Source organism: Papaver somniferum, unplaced genomic scaffold (genome assembly GCF_003573695.1).
Source record: "Papaver somniferum cultivar HN1 unplaced genomic scaffold, ASM357369v1 unplaced-scaffold_114, whole genome shotgun sequence".
In the NCBI taxonomy this organism is placed as follows: Eukaryota; Viridiplantae; Streptophyta; class Magnoliopsida; order Ranunculales; family Papaveraceae; genus Papaver; species Papaver somniferum.
Window position 1 is genome coordinate 2794990 of NW_020620381.1, and position 15414 is coordinate 2810403.

A 15414-nucleotide genomic window follows, 5' to 3' on the forward strand; every position below is an offset into this window, starting at 1 on the left:
CATCGATTATAGTTAGGAGGTAACGGATCCTAATTATAGGCCCAATAACAAATAAATTAAAAGGTTGTTATGCATGTACGAGTAATTAGTTCCTTTTTACTCGTTAAGACGATCTTGTTTTTGTCATTGATATTGTTGGTGTTGGTACCGTCCTTGTTGAAGTTGATTTCGTTGGTAGCTAGTTGGAGAGTTGTTGAGATTGTTAGAATCATTTTTGTATTGCGTTTAGTGTTTATTAATGTTAATATACTACCGACGCAAGACAAAGTAACACAAAAACAAGATTAAAATTTTTAATTATCCGAAAACCACAACTTATCCTTATAATTGGATTGGAGGATTTTTTAACTGTCTGAGTTTGACTTCATTTTTGCTCATTTGTGATAAATCTATCGAGACTTTTTTTTTTTCTTTATAAGACGGTATGGGAACTGAATTCCTAATTTATAACTTGGGAGTTACATCTTGTTTGTTTGCAGCTGACTCGGCGTCTGGATCTGAGTCAACCTCTGATTCGGGCCGAGTCAGCAGTCAGACCGTTTGTTTTGCATTTTGAGTCAAATCTGACTCGACCTATGACTCAGACATAACCCCTGACTCGGACCCATTTGAGTCAGGTAACAAAATACCCCTGACTCACGGGACCAAACCACTGACTCACATTTTTTTGAGTCAGGTGAGTCAGATCTGACTCAAAACAAACATATCGAGTCAGATCCAGATGAGTCAGATGATTTCACTCAGATCCAGACGACTCAGATGAGTCAGGAGTAAACAAACATAGTGTTAGAGTCCTGGTCAACGGGGCTAATCTCCGTTGGTTACCAAAGGCCATCAACTTCTCTTTCTTATTTCTTTCTTTCTTTTTTCCCAGCCTGTTTTACGGGAGTGAATATAGTTCAGCTATATAATATACACAACGGAAGCAGAAAATTCCTAGATCGCCAACCTAAAATAAAAACTAAGAAGTAGTCCATTAGATGCCTTCAATCCATAAGTTGAGCAACATTTACGGTCATTTTCACAAGCTCTAAATCGATGCTGTCAAAATAAAGCCAAATGAAAAATTTAGAGGTGTAGTAATGACTAATGAGGAGACTTGGGACACCCACAGCAAATTCTAAATTCGTTAGGTCGTGGCTTGGCACACCCAAATTCACTTGACCCTGACAGTATCAGTTTTACTTGCTACTGGGCTTGGTGAACAATTTCTATATGGGCTTAATATAATATGGGTTGTCAGCTTATTAATTCCCTTACTCCCGCTAATTTTTTTGTAATTTTTATCTTGCGAAATTTAGGGAGGCTAGAGTTTCGGTTAGCCCTTCACAGCCCGTCCCTGTGTACAACGATAACGTTTCTGAGAATGTATTCGTTTCCAATTCGCAGGTTTATCACGCATCTGTCATATGATAATTATCTTTATTGGACCAATGTGAAAATCTGGTTATATTTAGGATATTGCTAAATATCTAATTCATGATTTATATAAGGAGTTAGTATCCTATTTATACTCTCTTTATCTATGAAATGGAAACAATAACAATTACTATTATATTCAAGGATTTTATCCATTACGGCTAAGGTCAAGAGAGAGAAACCATGACCTTCACAAGGTATTACCGCCGCTACAAAGATGAGCGGTATCGTAACACGGATTAGCGCTACCAGGTATTCTCCATTAACAATTCTTGCATATTTATCGTGTAATTATCATGAAATTCAACGATCCTAAATTACGTATCTATAAATAAGAAATATTATAGCATCTTCATCGGAGCTTTTATATTTGATAGTATAATTGAAGTGTATTATGCATGTGTTTTTAAATTAATATATTATTGTACATGAAAAAGGCGTTGGTGATGTTTTTGCGTAACCACATTGGATGCCACCGAAGTAGTCCAACCAATTTGCTAAAATCTATCAAACATATTAGAACTCCCAGGTTAAGACAAAGATATTCTTGTAACCCACTTAACAAGATCATTTTGTTTCGAAGTGAATATCTTATTCTTTTCGTACAAGTGAATACAAATATATTTCATTCATGTAATTTCATTTCCCAATTACTATTGTTATAATTGGGTTTTATGTGAATTGTATTGTAATAATCATACTTGTAAATAAAATCTTCCTTTGAGTAGTATAATAGTAGATTTTTTGTGTTCTCTATCCATATGTATGTATTTCTCTTAGATACATATACAACGATATAATACTTATCTATTTATAGTAGACCTCCATGTAAGAATTACTTTCCCATAAAAATATTATCTTTTGGTCCCTCCGATATTTTTATACAAAGGAGGTTTTACAGTTTAAGACTTTCATTATGGTACCGGGTACAATAAATCTCACAGTTTAACAATTTCTTACTCAAACTTACATCCCTATCTTTCTCTCTTTTTATAACCATACATCTTATTCCTAAAGTATGAATTTAGTGGATCTTGGCTTTTGTGCTATGGACCTTCACAGTTCGAAATTCAAGTTTTGAACTTCAACTCTGAAGCGCCACATGGTTTGGCGCTAAAAAATTACTTTAACACCCATTGGTTTGGCGCTGCAAGAAACTTCCTCACTCAAATTTGGTAATGAGCAGCTAACGGTAAGGCGCTGAGCCACTAATTATAGGTCTCTCAACGAGAGCACCGAACCATTAGTCACTCACGCGCTAAATATTTGTTTGACGTCTTTTATGCTACACTCCATTTACACTCACACGACATAATTCACACTTTTGTTGCTTGGTCGTAATTTGGTTGGTCGGTCGGTCAACGTCTTTTACTCACTGGCATGCCTGCAACGGTCAAGCGCTCTGCCATTTACCACTTCAATGCAACCATTGAATGGTTCGTCGGTCAACGTCTTTTTATTTGGCGCTTTCTTGAATGATATTGGGTTGGGCGATGAGTAAAGATGATGACGCGGTATGCAATTGAATGTTGACTGTTGGAGAGCCATAAGAAAAACCATTAGACCATTTCACCAAGTGTCAAAAACATCCTGGTTCATCAATTCAGGCGAAAAACAACTGCTACGATTTCATGACAACAATTATCCCGAAAAGGTATGTGATATGTGTAGATACTCCTTGGTCCACTTTTGAATCACCGATTTCCTTTTGATAAGGTCGGGAGAAAAGACAACATCGGATAGTGGTCATCCAAAAAAAATTGTGTTAATCGTCCGTTAAGTCAAATGTGGCTGACTCTGATGGTGATTCATCCACACTTTATTTAACCGACTACATACACAATAATTATGAAAAATGATATCTTATAATTACTACTCTAAGAATATGATTACATGATCGATCTGACACATTAGTCTTCCAATTATGAATATGTTTTTTCATCTAAAAGATTATCATCCCTTGATCAACCAGACACATTAAAGAAATTGTGTTAGTTTTCCGCCAAGTGAAATGTAGTTGAGTCACCATTATGTGACTAAGTCGAGTAATGGTGATTCATCCGTACTTTAGTTAGCTGACAACATACATAACAATTATCAAAAATTAGATCTTTATTATCACTCTAAGATTACGATCACATGATCGACCTGACACATTAGTCTTCCAATTAAGTGTGTTTTTTCGTCTCAAAGATTATGATTACGTGATCAACCTGACACATTAACCTTCCGCTTGAGTATGTTTTTTCATCTCCTTCTAGTCTTATATACGGTTTCTCATTCTTCTGCTCCCCGAAAGATAAGTTAGATTTTGGTTTCTATTTAGGTTTGAGAATTCAGTTTATATCCTATCCTTTCTGATGCTTGCGGAACTAGGATTTCATTTTACTCCATAGGCCCGCCCCTGCCCCCTTTTCCTTTTAAGATAGTGATTGGGGGCTCATTTTGGCCTACTATCGTCTTTTAGTATTGGCCTTCAACAATGTATAACATCATTTTTCAATTTTTTCTTTTTACTCCCTCCGTTTTAGGAAAAGTGATACTTTCACTTTTTTAATTTGGCCTAAAACGGAGGTAGTATTTTTTTATTTTTTCTGTGTATTAAATTTCTAACATGAATGTTATGAACCTGTTGGAAGCGATATTGAGAGTTGATAGTCATTATGATGTAAATCATATTATATTTAGTCCACCTTAATTTTCAAATTTAGTCCACCTGGTGCAACCATTTTATATAGATTTTCTTATTAGTACTCATAGAAAAGAAGATTTAGGTTAGGGATCTTATTATTTTATCTAGATCATTCGATGAGCTTTTCCAGTTCTTTAATGAAGTTTCATTTATTTGGTAAGAACATAAAACTAATGACAGCACTAGCCCCTGAATGTAGCTCAAAACACGCAGAACCATGTTAAATCCCGGTTGTCAACTTCTTTATGTTTATCATATCATATTTAATTTTCATGGTAGTTAATTATTCTTTAGTCCTAGATGTGATCTTGTTTAGAATAACTACCAAATTTATTTTATTTTATACAATTGTTAGGAAGCAGTCTATATTTATTCCGGAAATGCTGTTCCGCGCCCTACTATATGCCCATATGTTTTTTAGTTGAGAGAGAATAGAAGAACTTGGAGAGAGAGAGAAATGAGAATCCAAGTGCAGGGTGTGATATGAAAACACATCAGCTTGGGCGGTGAGTAGGACGCGGAACGGGACGCCGTGTAGCATTGTCGTATTTATTCTATATTATTGTATACATAACGCGTGTAAGAACTTGAACTACTGACTCCAAATATGAGATTCAAACTACTGACCAACTCAGTTATTTTGATAATCTAGTTGGTCAGGAGACTGACTCTCATATTTGAAGTCAATAGTTTGAGTCTTTGTATATATTACACAAGAATTGCAAACCAATGAATGAGATGCACTTACGATCTTATGAAAAACCATGTTGCCATATAGTAATTTAACTATTACATATGCAATAACTTGGACTACTGACTTTGAATATGGGAATGAGGTCACTAGGCAAGCTACCGGAGAATTGCTAACTAGTACAACTATGTATATTTACGTTGTTCCTCTGCACAGAGACTCGAACTACTAACCTCAAGTACGAGAATCAATATCCTAATCATCTAAAATATCAGGATAACTATATGTTTGATTCCCATATTTGAAGTCAGTAATCCGAATATCCGTATAAAATAAAACAAAAAGTTTGTTTTTTATACATCATCACAAATTTAAAAGCATATTGAAGTGAAAATTAACAAATACAAGAACAAGCAATGAGAAACATACCACAATAAAATCCTAGGAATATCCCTTGAAACCCATTTGGGGAGGTGGCTTCACTGAAAACCCCGAATGTCACATATCATCATATTAGAGGTAGGATTTTATCACAAAAAGTCCCATGGATTTTTCTTCGATTAGTCTAAAATTATTGATTATAAAATTTAAGTTTGTAACGAAGCAACTTAACCAGCAAAACCACTCCCTGGCATGAGACCGACTATTCCCAAATTGATTTATTTTTGATTGGAAGTGATAGATTTTATTGAAAGAAAGAATGTACAAAAGAGCTACAAGTAGTAGAAAAGAAAGAAAAATAAAACAGAAAAAGAATAGGAATTAGGAAAAAATTGCATCCCAATTGTCCTCTGTCGAGATAATATGATGCCCAAAAACTGTAGCCCAAGCAATAACCAGATATTTAGCTTCAATGATTAAATCAAAATCTGTTTTGAAGATGTGCTTATTCTCAAAAGTACGCGTGTTCCTTTCTCCCCAAATCACCCACACTAGAGCAGCAGGAATCATATTCCAGCACTCCACATTATGATTTAAGAACATCTGATGCCAACCATTAGCTAAATGAAACAAAGACTGGGGAGAAATCCAACACCAATCCGAAGGAATTAAGTTTAACCACAGGTGTAAGCCACTTTACAGTGAAGAAGAAGATGACTTGCCGTTTCTACAGCATCTCCACACATAATGCAGCCAATTTCCAGAGTCATTCCCTTACGCAACAGCATATCCTTGGTATTGAGCTTCCCATGCACAGCACACCAAACGAGAAAACAAACTTTTGGTGGAATTTTGTTATTCCAAACGAACCTATAAGGAAAATTATCAATACCGTCGGACTGAATTAACTTAGAGTATAAAGTCTTAACAGAAAAGACTCTATTATTTCCCAAAGACCATCTTCTTGTGTCTGTGAGGTTATCTAGAATAGGAGGAGAAGACCCAATTCTGAGCAAAAAAGAAAAAAACTGATTAACTTCATTATCCAATAATCTTCTTTTGAAATCAAACACCCAACTGCCATTAGAAATATGAGAAGCCACTGTAGAATATTTATCTTCAGATAACCTGAACAAGTCAGGGAAAATAATATTTAATGGGTCATCCCCATTCCATTTATTATTACCTACTATTATGAGTTGCGGTTTTGAATGAGTTTCATTTGGCGATCTGTATAAAAGCATATTATGTCTTTTCTTCACAATGTTCTCGAAACATATATTTTACACTTCAATTCACTAATATTTCTGGACGGAGACTGACCGTCAATCAAACCCCACCAAAACCGTAAGTCATAACAAAAATGGTTATGATAAACACTTTTGAAAATGATGAGTCCCCATGAAAATTATGAATCCACCGGAAAAACATCTTATGTGAGGGGTTGGCTTTGAAAAAGTTTTAGTTTGCAAATAACTAAAAATTCTGTTCTACAACTCAGTTGCATAAAAGCTTTTCCTTGAACTTATTTTGATTGGCTATCGTCTTTTAGTATTGACCTTCACCAGCATAGGGCATTCAGACAAAAGGCTAATCTCATTTTTATGCACTAGTCCTTTAAAGTGAATGTCAGTTGCCAGTGAGATCGGACATTAAGTGTTAGTGGTTATTCAAGAAATAACACTTAGTTTATCATTTTCTTCTTAATCCATGATAATGGATCAGTTCCAAGAAAATTGAAGGATCTAATTTTCATTTGCAAATATATATTCTCTCCTTCACAAAATTGTCCTATCACAAAAGCTTATATTCCAAACTGTAATTTTAACGAGGATCTACATAATGAGCTAAACATTATCGCTGATAACTAATCATGCTCTGCATCTCTTCTTTGAAGCTCGCTTTATTAGATTAGTGAGCTATACAATAAATTTGAAACTTAAGCATGCATACTGCAACAACATCTCTTTAGGACTTGAAAAGCAGTAAATCGGTTTGAAATGAAGAAAGAAAACTATAAATAGGAAACAAAATACAACTTCTTCTTTTTTTAAGTGAACCATAGTGATTCTTATTTCAAAAGTAAGATCCAAACCTTATTAGAAGAAAAAATATCTTAGGCAAAATACCGTGTGGCCCTAAATCAAAACCCGATACAAAAGATTTGCTTCTCCCGTGGACATATAGAAAACATCCCATAAAATTTTACTAATTTCTACCATCTGTAGCAACTAGCAAATTATAACCACATTAACTTCTATATACTGTATGTTCAAAACTTCGAATAAGATATTGAACAAAATCTGAGAACCAAAAATGCAAAATCAGGTACCTTAGCGTTTAACAAGGAAGCATCGGAGATCCTTCTCTGAGTTATCTCTTAAGCTTATTTTCTGATACATATAACTTGCTCACTTTCACTTCGCAGCAAAGGAGCTGTTCAGCAGATTCAAAATTTCTATCAAACTTTGACTGTGATATTAACTTTAGAAAGCAACTTTTTAAATTAAAGATAACCAGAAGATAAGATAACCCATATCATGCAACAAGACGAACAATTTGTCATACCTTGGAAATTCAAATCATGTCTAACACGTACAAAAAGGAAAAATAGTTTAGTCAGTATGAGCATCATTTCCAAAAACAACCAATGTGATGCAAAATAACAAAAGCTTAGATGAAAAGAAAACTACAAACATGGACTCTTCATGTTAACAGCTAATGCCTACCTGTTTAGTAAAGAGGGTGTGTTGCAGAACCTGGATATAAAACTGAAGGGGCTAAAAAAAGAATCATCGCACCTAAATTAGTGTCTAGTTGTTTTTCTTGAATATAGTCATGGTAGAAAAATATAACTAAGATTTCAAGTTGTGCTATCCACCAATATATGGGCAACGTAATTCCACTTGTCTGTTGCATATTAACTGCATAAAAAGTGTTGTGCTATCCACGAATATACGGGTAATGTAATTCGAGGGCTGCATAATAATAGGAGTATTGTTTCCAACAAAAAAACCAAACTAACCATTTCTTCTCCAAAGTAGATTCGCAGTTCACATTATAGATATGCACCACTTTTTTAATATATATATACGTTTCTACGAATTCTCTTTTGACAGCAACATCTGCCAAATCCTAGTCCAATCAAGAAAATTAACTTCTAAACTTAGTCTTTTTTCAAAGTCTGACCATTGCACGTTACTCACACGAAGGAGGAGTCAGCTGCAGATGTTCGACTCTATCTTTGATCTATCTTTAGTTATTTTTGAGATTAAAGTGGAGGTGTTTATCCTTACTCCATAACCTTGTAATTAATAATCCAAGTGGTGCTACTCTTCTGCTGAATAATGACGAAATTTAACATTTACTTCAACTTTAACTACTGATTCCAAATATAAGAGTTAGGCTACTGGTCTCCAAATATAAGAGTTAGGCTACTGGTCTACTAAGCTACTTCAATAGCTTAGTTGGCCAGGAGACTGGTTCTCATATTTGAAGTCGTCAGTTCGTGACTTTGCATATATATATATATATATATATATTTGTACATATTACATAAGTCTTTCCAACCATTAAATTACATATGCTTACCAGCAAAACCATGTTATAATAATATTTGAACTTCGACTTTAAGTATCAGAATCAGGTCAATAGGAAACTAGGCTACCACTACAATTGGATGCCATACAAATAAGTCTGTAATAAATTATATATGTTTCTTTCTTCTTTTTTCAGTCTATCATCTATTAGCACCCATCTTCATCTGTACATGACATGTGTAAATACAAAAAGAAAGAAGTCAGGTACAAGTGAGACCAGATATTAATAGCGTGTGTGAATTCATATCCTGACATTTTTTTGATTTCTAGAAACAAAAAAAGTCACAAATTAGTTTGGGTACACAATTTCAAAATAACTTTTAAAAGCAAAAAAAGTTAACTTTTTGTAAAGCAAAAACATTATAGCCCACTTGAATACAAAAAGCATAATGCTTGGGCTTCTCCATAAGCAAAATATTTTAGCTTCACAAAAAACTAACAATTTTACTTCTAAAAGTCATTTTGAAATCGGGTACGTACCCAAACTAACTTCTGACTTTTTTACTTTTAGAAATAAAAAATCAACTCCTTAAATCGTATCGAAACATACTAATTGCTAATATCTTTTGTTTCTAGCATCCAACAGGCTATATGTGTCTATAGTTATTCAAAAAATATATTATCCTAATATTCCATGATAATAAATTTGTTAGAAGAGAATGGTAGGAACTAATTTTTATGTGTAGATATTATATGCAATCCTGAAATATTTGAAATGTTAACGAGGATAATTACATGAGGAATAAGCACCATCACCGAATAATCATACTCTGCATCTGATTCTTATCAATGAAACTCACCAAACAATGAATTTGATACTTGGCATAGCATCAACATTTTTCTAAGACTTAAAAAGCAATAAATCAGTCCAAAAAGGAAAAAAACACTACATAGACCACAAAATGTAGTGAGTTTTTTTCTTTATGTTGACGAACCACATTCCTTAATTCAAAACTAAGATCCAAACCTTGTTAAAAGAAAAATTATGTTAGGAAAATATTTTTTGGGCCGTAAACCAAACCACAAATACATACAGGAGATTGGTTTTTCCTGGTGACATATGAAGAACATTCCATGAAATTTTATTGATTCCCACTATATATGTAGTAACCAACAAATACCCAAAAATAACACTAACTTCTGGATACTGTATGTTCAAAACTTAGAATTAGATAACAAAATCTAGAAACCAAAACTACAAATTCAGGTACCTTAGCGTTTAAACCTTGGAGACCCTTCTGCGAGATCTCTCTTAAGCTTGCTTTCTGACATGAACTTACTCATTTTCAGTCCTACCCATGAAACCGCTCCACAGATTCAAACTTTCCATCAACTATCATTTAGAGGCTAAAACTTTATACTCAACAAGACAAACTACTTATCCCCTTCCACATGGGAAACTCAAATCATGCCTGCCAGTAAAGAAAAGGAAAAATTGTTTATAGTTTGGTATCATTTCCCAAATCAGCTCATGTGACGCAAGTAAACAAAACTATCGACTTTTCTAGGTGATTCAACCACTCCGACAAGAACCCACAAATACCGCATGGTTGACTGGGCTTCGAATGGGTGCCACTTTTTAGGAATGGTCATTGGCAAAGTGAAGAATGTAGGTTAGGAATGCCAGAACTAAGATTTTATTTTAACCAACTCCTTCATAGGCTGGTCCTTTCCTTCTAAAATCTGATCGAAAAACCTTATTTTGAGCTATCATCTTTTCATATACATAAGTATAAAAATATTTAACTTATCATGTTGCACCGTATTCTTCTTAATCCATAATGATATTGATTTTTTTTTTTTTTTTTGAAGAGTATTAAAAACATAATTTTTATGTGGGACAGTTCTATGCATCATGTAGATTGTCCTCGTAGAATAGTAAAATTATTTCAATCCTTGTTTTCATATCAGGATGATCTACATGACGAATAAAACATCCGTACTAACAATTAGACATGCTTCACAACTCTTCAAAGAAACTCAGTTTATTACACTATTGAACCAAGCAGCAAATATTAATTACAGATTGGCCCCGGAGGTTTTCTCAAGAAAACTCTTTTGAGTAAAAGAATTTGTGATGCACTTTACCCATTACTTATCCCAATGATAAAAAGGAAACTTCGCAAATCACTATTAAGTTTCTAGAGCTACTTGAGAGAACATCCTAAAAGACGCCCGTGAAAAGAAACAATGATAGCATGTGATGTCTTCCATCATTGGATAGATACTGGGTAAAGTAAAACCCAGCCACTCTGATACAAATTTTACTGTGGGATACCCGTGAAAAGACTAAATGATAATATGTGATGCCTTCCATCATTGAGATAGGTGCTGGATAAAGTAAAACCCAACCACTCTGATACAAAATTTAATGTGGGATTTCCCTTAGGCCAATGTACCATTCTTGTTAAATTTTCTCTCGGAGTATCACTTTACTCGGAATAAAAGGGGGCCATATTGAAGAAGAAAATTTGGAACTTACTACTCCGTACGTATCAGATATATAGGCGTAGGAAGTCAATTCTCCTAGATTAAGAAAATTATTTGGAGTTTATAACTTTTTACTCCCACAGTATCTATTTTATCTGCGGAATTTTAAATATTGATTATCCCATTAGATAAGCGGAATACTATTTCTAAAATAAACATTTTCGGACATAAGCTAGTTTATGATTTATATATAATTATGTTATCAATAAATAAGAGAAAATCATGAAAAAAATTAAAAATTCAAACCTTAATTTAAGAGAACTGACCCCTCCGCCTATATAAGTGGTATGATATGAGCATGTTTTTTCTCGTTTTACCCTTTGCCTTATTCCCAACACAATTATCTGGGTATCTGTGAAAAGATTTATCTTAGAAACACGATTCTTCCTATCCAATGGGACAAATAAAATCCAAAATTCAGCTTATATAATAAGTACGAAGGGAACATATATACAAATAGATGCTGCAACCAAATTTGTAAGCTGACTTGGTTAGAGGTGAAGATCGTCCACCCAAAAACATGGATATACCCTCTCTATACTGTACCCACAAGTATAATTGTTACACATGTAATATCAAATAATCTTAATTAATTTCTCATATTCATTGCAAAAATGATTTATATCACACGGGCTAAATCCCATAGATCATCCCGATAGAGAAAATAAACCGAGTTAGTAAACTCAGACTCACACTAAATTCACCCTATATTTAACTATCGGGTTGGGACGAACCTCTTTTTAAAGAACGATCTTCTATGTTTTTTTTTTTGTTTTTTTAATATCAAAACCGAATGAAACCTTCGAATTTTATGATTTAAGTAACCTATTATACCATACTTGCATCTGTGTACGCTGATTTCTGATCTTGTAATCAAGACGAACTTTAAGATCTCATCTAAGGATAAACAAGAAAAGAGTGAATCTTCTGATCTATCTAAGGAACCATCTAGCAGCACATCGTAAATGGTAAGAATTGAAGTGGCTTTCCATTTTAATCTATTTTATTTTCGAATTTGGTAACGATGAAAAGATAAAAAAAAGTTTGCAGAGTAAATAGAAGAAGTCTGAACTCAGGTTTACATCGGTAGATGGAGACGGCGCATCCAAGTTTTGGCATAGGTGATCTCCGCCGCTTAAGAAGTAACATAAGAACCACCACCAAATTTTATTTTCCTACGATTAAGCCAAGAACTAAAATCTGCAACTTTTTAAGAACAAATCTATATCAGGCAAACATCATGCGGCCATAAACCAAACCACAAGAGGGAGTTCTGTTTAAGGGACATAAGAAAAACATCCCACAAAATTTTACTGTATCAACCAGTAATATTAGATACCAATTTAACAGGATAACAATAGAAAGATTGTAAAAATAGGTACCTTAGGATTTTACAAGGGATCAAGAAGGGAGACCCATCTCTTAAGCCTGCACATTTTCTCTTAGCAAACGCCCAAGAGATGACTTCAATGCAGATGCAGTCCAACATCTATACTTATGCTGCTGTTGGAATACATATTATATTCAGCAGATTCAGAATCTCGATCAACTCTATAAAGCAACTGCCTAGTGCTCTCGTTGAACCCCACGTACTGCGATAGATAAACATCTGTCCAAGCATCGGCATTGGAAATCCAGATGATTTTAACACGTACAAAAGCTAGACTTGTTCTAGGTATCAGTATCATTTCCATAGACAAGACAACCCATGTGGAAAAAAAAAAGTTAACAAAAGCAAGAAAACAAAAGGCAAATTAGGCTTTTCCAGTTCTCGCAGACACATTGTTTGGTACCCGCACTCTTGTCGCCCCTTATAATTATCTACTAAAATCGGGATTTTTTCTCTTAATCCTCCCATCCTATGCAGTGGCGGATCCAGAATTTCAAAATGAGGGGGCCTAATAAAAAAATTTCTGTTATTATGGGCTAAATCTATAATACATGATAAAACTAAGAGTATTTATAGTTATACTGATTTTAGCGTCTAGAGCCAGAGTTAGTTAATCCTTGGCTCCGCCCATGACCCCCCTGGTTGTGGGGGAAACCTATTTCCTTGAACCCACTCGTTGGTAATCATGGGTTCGGAAAGGCCCATCTAGAGGTGTAAAACATGTTGTCCCAGCATGGCCAAGCACAGCCCAGTCCATGAAGTTACGTGTTTAGTGCGTCGTATGTTGTATTATGTTGTGCTAGAGATTATGGTGTATCGTGCTATGTCTTGATAAGCGGCGTGTTGTGATGTGCCAAAAAAATAAACGCGATATGTCGTATTGTGCTGTGTCGGACACATTTATTTTACATTTTACAATTAAATTTTTTCCAAATATTTAAGTATTATTATGTGTTGTAATGAAAATAAATCAAAACAACGATGATAAAATGTCAAAAACTATCTAGTACAAAGATTTTTTAATGAAAAATACAGATAATGTGATGCATTGTGCCATGTTATCAAGAATATAAAACACAGTTTGGCTAAGTTAGCCTATGTAAGTGGTGGTTGAGATTCACTCTCCAAATACATAAATCTATGTTTGTAATTTCTCCCATTAAACTATCATTTAATGACCCATTAAGAAAAATCTAGTATAAATAAATGATTAATCTAATAAATGCCTAACTAATTAGTGTTTCACAATAATTGGTGATGATAAATAATTTATTAATTCCTCGTTATAATGTTTTTTACTAATTAATCATAATAAATGAACTATTAATTTTTATCATTATAAATTTTCTCTTAATTAAATTAATAAATTTGTATCTCTATTAGCAAATAATTTTATATTAAGGATCTAGAATTTAAAACTGAACATTTTGATTAAGAAAATTTTAAGTATTTGTGGTTCAGAATGGCATAAGTAGTGTTGTGAACTTTTGTGCATGGTTTAATTATATATTTGATGCATTTGTTTGTTTTTCATGCACTCTATTATTTTTGGAAACTTCCTACTGGGCGGTGATTGCTCACCCTTTATCCTCCCTTTCCACAGAGAACGCGAACAAAGACTATCAGATAAGAAATTATTATATACCACATAGATTTGGGTATCACGTTTTAAATTTAATCGAAGCGTTATTTTGTTTTAATTTGATACTTTTTATTTTATAATTATTATTTGAAAGTTTTCTAATTTTAAAAGTAAGATTGCATTTAATTTAGTAAACTTAATTGAACTTGAATTATTGAAATCTTTTAAAAAAAAAATCTGGTCCTACATGAGTGGCGGTTCAGAAATTTGGACTTGCTAGCTGGATCGGACCCGACCCACAAGGTCGAATATGTGTCCGCTAGAAGTCCGGAATTCCGGTTTGTCACACGCCACCACTACAAAATCATATGATACCATTGTTGCCACCCCCCGTAGTTGCGCAGGTGATAGACGCATTTATGTGTCTATTTTGATCTCTTTTATGTATTTTATTAGTACCTATTTGTTCTCATTATGGTGTTTTTATGTTTCTTTAGGTGTTTTTGGAGAAAATACCCTTGTATGGAAAGAGTTGCTCAAAAAGTGATGATTTACACGCCGGAGAAAAGTACTAAAGGCACCCCAGAAATGTCCCGGAAACGTCCCAGAAATGTCCCGGAGGAAACCAGAAAAATTACTATTTCAACCCAAGAATTACTATTTCAGCCCAAATTACTAAGGGGACACCAAGACAGGATAGGGGGACACCCCTCTTCTTCATTTGAATATCGATTTTGGCGGGGAAAATGTTCACAACACAAGAGAATTTTCGATCGAAGAAATGAAGTAGTGGTAGGTCGATTCAATGGCTGAATTTTGGTATAGAGATGTGATATAGGTTGAGGAACACAGTATGGGCGACGGAATCGGTCAATTTTGGCTAAAATTCCTGGTTCGATTCACCAAACCAAAACAGAGCAACACGCACTGTAAGCGAGCTCAAGTGTGTTTCTGCTGTGCATGGAGTGATGTGGAGGTGCGGGAAAGCTTCTGAGGCATGAAAAAACTAATTTGGAGCGTTTTGGGAGCGAGTTAACGTGTGGAAATTCTATAAATGGTATGTATTCTCATTTTTGGGCAGCAAAAAAATAATTGAATTAAAGAGAAAATATACGCAATCAATGGTCGTATTTCTTGCTCCAAAACACTATAAATACAAGTATCGGTCAT

At 34.2% G+C, this 15414-nt stretch overlaps 1 long non-coding RNA gene across 9 annotated transcripts; it reads right to left on the reverse strand.

Annotated features, from left to right (window-relative positions):
- Window positions 1-5466: 5466 nt before the first annotated feature.
- On the reverse strand, window positions 5467-12915 carry LOC113328912. 9 transcript variants are annotated; one of them, XR_003349605.1, is made up of 6 exons: window positions 12655-12915; window positions 12345-12472; window positions 11519-11624; window positions 9994-10194; window positions 7279-7619; window positions 5467-6053 (listed from the first exon to the last, which is right to left on the reverse strand). It is a non-coding gene; the product is annotated as an uncharacterized LOC113328912 (long non-coding RNA). The 9 variants fall into 9 exon arrangements; XR_003349608.1 differs by having other exon boundaries at window positions 5467-6191; window positions 7516-7619; window positions 12345-12478; window positions 12655-12914; XR_003349609.1 differs by having other exon boundaries at window positions 5467-6191; window positions 7516-7619; window positions 12355-12478; window positions 12655-12913.
- Window positions 12916-15414: the final 2499 nt, after the last annotated feature.